This window comes from Pteropus medius, unplaced genomic scaffold, assembly GCF_902729225.1.
Source record: "Pteropus medius unplaced genomic scaffold, Ma_sr-lr_union100, whole genome shotgun sequence".
In the NCBI taxonomy this organism is placed as follows: domain Eukaryota; kingdom Metazoa; phylum Chordata; class Mammalia; order Chiroptera; family Pteropodidae; genus Pteropus; species Pteropus medius.
Genome location: NW_024340698.1, coordinates 1,595,784 through 1,601,583, shown reverse-complemented (window position 1 = coordinate 1,601,583; position 5,800 = coordinate 1,595,784). Strand labels below are relative to the sequence as shown.

The 5,800-nt window shown below is 39.7% G+C and overlaps 1 pseudogene; it reads left to right on the top strand.

Annotated features, from left to right (window-relative positions):
• Positions 1 to 4,425: 4,425 nt before the first annotated feature.
• On the top strand, positions 4,426 to 4,544 carry LOC120613272 (uncharacterized; annotated as a pseudogene).
• Positions 4,545 to 5,800: the final 1,256 nt, after the last annotated feature.

Genomic DNA, 5,800 nt, shown 5'->3' with positions numbered 1-5,800 from the left:
AAAGAGAGAGAGAGACTGAGAGAGACTGAAAGACTGAGATTGATTTAAGGAATTGGCTCATGCAAATGTAGAGGCTGGCAAGTCCAAAATCTTCAGGGTGGGCTAACAGGTTGGAGACTAGAGAAGGACCAATGTTGCAGTTCAAGTCTAAAGGCCATCTGGTGGAGAATTCCTTTGACCTTCAACTGATTGGATGAGGCCCACCCACATTATGGAGGGAAGTCTGCCTTATACAAAGTTCACTGACTTAAATGTTTATTTTATCTAAAAACACCCTGACTGAAACATCCAGAACAATGTTCGATCAAATAAGTAGGCACTTTGGCCCAGCTAGATTGACACATAAAATTAACCATCACACTGAGTAAACTCCCTCTCTCAAGGTCAGTGGATTAGCAGCCTTATTTTCATCTTCAACCTTAATTTTCCCTTGCCAAGTAACCTAACATATTGTCATATCTAGGATTAAGGACATGGGTATCTTTAGGACCATTATTCTGCTTAGCACACTAGTTGTGCACAATACAATTTCAAGGAGACACCACTCACATAGATTGCAATTTGAATAGTGCCCTCTGAAGTGATGAAATGTGGAGATTTTGTTCTAGAACCCTCATGCCTAAGGACAGCCATTGCACATACACTCTATCAGTGAGAGAATATAATAAAACTTTTTCCAGGCTCAGCTTCTGGAAAACAAGGTGATGATGTCTTCTGCATAAATGTATCAGCTAGTTCTCTGTGGAATCACCCTGTGGAGCATAAGGGCCAAGTTGTTAGGTTTTCAATTCTGAGTCTTCCTTGTGACCAAGCCAGGATGATCTCTAATAGGCTTTCATAACTTAGACTGGATTGCCTCCTCCAGATAACTCATTCTGTGGAGGGGAACAGGGGAAAGCTGCATTCCTGATTATAGGAAGCCTGGTGTGAGGTTTCAGAGGAGCTGCTCCAATTCCAGCCTCTGAGGCAGGGAATTCTTTGATCTGGTGTGGTTGATTGAGTGATGAGTATAATCTCAATAGCTATGGAGACCATGGAACTATGACTTTTAAAAATTTTTATTAGATTTATTGGGGTGACATTGGTTAATAAAATTATATAGGTTTCAAGTGTACAATTCTATAATACATCATCTGTATACTGTATTGGGTGTTCACCATCCAAAGTCAAATCTCCCTCTGTCACCACATATTTGACCTCCTCTACCCTTATTTACCCCCCATCATATTTCTTCCCCTCTAGTAACCACTAAACTGTTGTCTGTGTCTAAGGGTTTTTGTTTGTCTTGTTTGTTCATTTGCTGCTTTCAGTTTTATATCCCACATGTGAGTGAAATCATTATATGGTTCTCAACATTTTCTGTCTCATTTATTATGCTTAGTATGATAATCTCAAGATCCATCTATGTTGTTGCAAATGGCAGTATTTCATCTTTTCTTATGGCTGAGTATTATTTCATTGTATATATTTACCACTTCTTTATCCAATCATTTATCAAAGAACAATTTGGTTGTTTCCATGTCTTGGCCATTGTGAATAACGCTGCTATGAACTTTGAGGTGCATATATCACTGCAGATAAATGTTTTCAAGTTTTGAGGAAACAGAAAACAGATTATTGGGTCATATGGTAATTCTATTTTAGTTTTTTGAGGAACTGACATACTGTTTTCCTTAGTGGCTATACCAGTTTACACTCTCACCAGCAGTATATGAGGGTTCTTTTTCCCCCACAATCCCTCCAACACTTGTTATTACTTGTCCTGTTAATAATAGCCATTCTAACAGGTGTGAGGTGGTACCTCATTGTGATTTCGATTTGCATTTCCCTGATAGCTAGTGAAATTGAGCATCTTTCCATATGTCTGTTGGCTATTTGTTTTGGGAGAATTATCTGTTCATGTCCTCTGCCCGGTTTTTAATTGGATTGTTTTTTGTTGTTGTTATTGTTTGTTTGTTTTTGAGTTGTGTAAGTTCTTTATATATTTTGGATAAAACTCCTCATTGGAGATGCTGCTTGCAAATATCTTCTCCCATTCAGTTGGTTGCCTTTTTGCTTTGCTGATGGTTTCTTTTGCTGTGCAGAAGCTTTTTAGTTTGAGATAGTCTCAATTTATTTTTTGCTTTTATTTCTCTTGCCTTTGACGTCAGATTCATAAAATCCTCTCTAAGACCAAGGTGAAAGATCTCATTCATCATTATTTGCAAAAGCTCAATGAGGCTAAACTCTATCTCCTGACCCTTCTAATTCTTACAGTATTTAAATAGCCACACTCTAGCTGTTTCACTCTTATAAAGAGAGTCATTGCCAGAGATGGTTAAGTAAATTGATAAAAGGTCTGCTGTCAGTTGATAATGACTATTTAGTTTTTTGTAATGTCTCCTGCAACTTCAGTTTCAGGCCCACTGTTGCTCAGAACAGGGACAATATTTCTGGTTTCGATGTCGATTGGCTTTTATTAGGAAACAGGAAGTTGGATCTAGGTTAAAACAGTACTGGTGAGCATAGAGAACACGGAGAAAGGTCAGCAGGTTAGGTGAGCAAATCGCCATCAAATGGAGGATATGACCTCAGTTTTTTTCTTTTCCAGGGAGGGCCCATAGCTAACAAGTTCTTGGGAACATAGCGGTTGTTCAAAATAGAGGAATACAAAAAAGGAAATATCTAACAGGGCTTGGAGCTTATGTAAAACTCATTGGGCTACTTTTCAAAAAATTAGTTTCAGGTATACAACATAGTGTTAGACATTTATATAATGTATAAGGTGATCCCCCCAATTACTTTAGTGCCCACCTAGATTTTGTGGTTGATTGAGTGATGAGTATAATCTCATAGCTATTACAATATTATTGACTATATTGCCTATGCTGTATTTCATGAATATCCCCGTGACTATTTTGTATGTACCAATTTGTGCTGCTTCATCCCTTCAACTTTTTCACCCAGCTCCTTAACCCTCCTCCCATCTGGCAACCATCAGCTTTTTCTCTATATCTGTGAGTCTGTTTTCATTTTCTTTGATTTATTATTTTGTTCTTCATATTCCACATATAAGTAAAATCATATAGTATTTTTCTTTCTCTGATGTATTTCACTTCGCATAATACCCTCTAGGTCCATTCATGTTGTTGCAAATGGTAAGATTTTATTTTTTTATGGTCGTGTAATATTCCATGGTATATACGTACTACCTCTTTATTCAGTCATCTGTTGATGGGCACATAGTTTGCTTCCATATCTTGGCTAATGTGAATAGCATTGCTGTGAACATTTGGGTGCATATATCTTTTTGAATTAGTATTTTTTTGTGTGTGATAAATACCCATAAGTGCAATTGCTGGGTAATAAGGTAGTTCTGTTTTTAATTTTTTGAGGAACATTCAAACTGTTTTCCATAGTGGCCGCACCAATTTACGGTCCCACCAACAGTGCACGAGGGTTCCCTTTTCTTCACATTCTTGCTAACACTTGTTGTTTGTTGATTTATTATTGATAGCCATTCTGACAGGCATGAGGTGATATCTCATTGTGGTTTTAATTTGCATTTCTCGGATGATTAATGATGTTGAGCATCTTTTTATATGTCTATTGGACATCTGTATGTCCTCTTTGGAGAAAAACCTGTTCAGGTCTTCTGCCTATTTTTAAATTAGATTGGTTGTTTTTTGGTGTTGGGTTATATGAGTTCTTTATAAATTTTGGATATTAATCCCTCATCAGATGTATTGTAGGCACATATATTCTCCCATTCAATAGTTTGTCTTTTTGTTTTGTTGATTGTTTAATTTGTGCAAAAACTGTTTAGTTTGACGTAGTCCCAGTTTATTTTTTTCTTTTGATTCCCTTGCCCTAAGAGTCATATCAGAAAAAAAAATCTTACTAAGAACAATGTCAGAGAGCTTCTTCACTATCTTTTCTTCTAGGAGTTTTATGGTTTGGGTCTTACATTGAAGTCTTTAATCTATTTTGTGTTTATTCTTATATATGGTGAAAGAAGTTGGTCCAGTTTCATTTTTTTGCATGTGTCTATCCAGTTTTCCCAACACCATTTATTGAATAGACTGTCTTTACCCCATTGTATATTCTCACTTCCTCATAGATTAAATGACCATAGAGGCAGGACTTAATTTCTGGGCTCTCTATTCTGTTCCATTGATCGATGTGTTTGTTTTTATGCTGGTACCATGCTGTTTTGATTATTATAGCCTTGTAGTGTAGTTAGATATCAGGTAGTGTGAGAAAGAACTTTGTTCTTTCTCAAAATTGTCATGGCTATTTGGGATCTTTTATGGTTACACAAAAATTTTAGGATTATTTGTTCTAGCTCTCTGAGAAATGCCATTGGGTGAGGTTCTGGTCAAGATAGTGGAGTAGAAAATGCTGTGCTTGCCTCCTCTCACAATAACATCAAAATTACATCTAAACGTCTATGGCCATGCCACCCTCAACAATCCCAATCCCATCTGATCTTGGAAGCTAAGCAGGGTCAGGCCTGATCAGTACTTGGATGGGAGACCACCTAGGAAGACCAGGTGCTGTAGGCTTAAAAAATAAGGGATTGTAAATTGACAAGGTCCTTGCAATCTGTAAGGTCAACCAAGGGTTGCCTCGCCTAAAAAAAAATAAATAAATAAAATTACAACTAAACTATAGAACAGCATAATTTGGAGTTGCCTGAAGTCTAGCTGAACAGATGTTCTGCAACTGAAAACACACAACGGAGGCCATCTTGACACTGATAAGAGGGGCGCATTGCAGAACGGGCTGGTTCCACATCCACGTGTTGGTTGAAAATCAGGAGGAGTATGTCGGAGGTCCCCTTGGAGGAGCGAGGGTTTCTGGTCCTACTTTTGGCTCTGCATCTCAGGATTCCCATGACAGTAAGAGAAATTGCCACAACTTCTGGCCCTGAAAACCAGTAGAAATTGTGGCTGAGTGAGATGGAGTGCCTGTGGAGGCACAGACATTCAATTTAAGGGACCAGTGTGTGCAGACTTAATCTCTGACGGACTCACTCACTCTGAGCTTGAGCTCTGGGGCAGCAACTCGAAAGGCACCAGGGACATACATTAAGGAACTGAGTTGTCAGACTTCAGGGCAAGGGCTGGAAGGGCAGCTTTCTCCCAGGCAGAAGTACTGGCAGAGGGCATGGTTCCCTTGTTGAGCCCTCCCCCAACAGATGTGCAGATGCTGATGGTCACCATATATGAGTCCCTATCAACCTGGCTAACACCGTTCACCCTGCTCAGGTGATTCCATTCAACCCAACTTGCAGACCAACCTAAGTTGCTTTAGTGGCTTTTCTATACAAATGGCTTCTCTTTGCTCATGCTCTGAACTTTTCTAAAATCTCTCAAAGGTTCACAAAATGTAAACAAGGAGCATCTGGCCTCTATATGCCCTGTAACTTGCTGAGAAGCCCCAAGCCGGGTACTAGTGGCAGCCAACCTTGCTTTATGGCTTGGTTTCTCAAGGCATATTCCAGCCCTGTGCAGGTGGCAGCCATCTGTGGATTGCTTGGTGGCTCATACAACGTGGCTCTGGAAAGGTACAGGGTGTGGCTGAAGTTGGTCTGCAGCAGGGCTGCTTCTAGGAGGCCCCTGCCTGCATGTCCAGTGTACAGCTTCAGTATGAGCTGAAACACAACCCAGGGCCACATCCAAAGACAACACACCCAAAGGGCAAACTGGGCAGGCGCCAGAGCCATGCTAAAGTGAATCTTGCTCAGTAGGGTCAACTTCTGTATACCAGCTCTTCCGCTGTAGGCATTGCCAGTCCTCACAACTAATCAGCCCAAGGA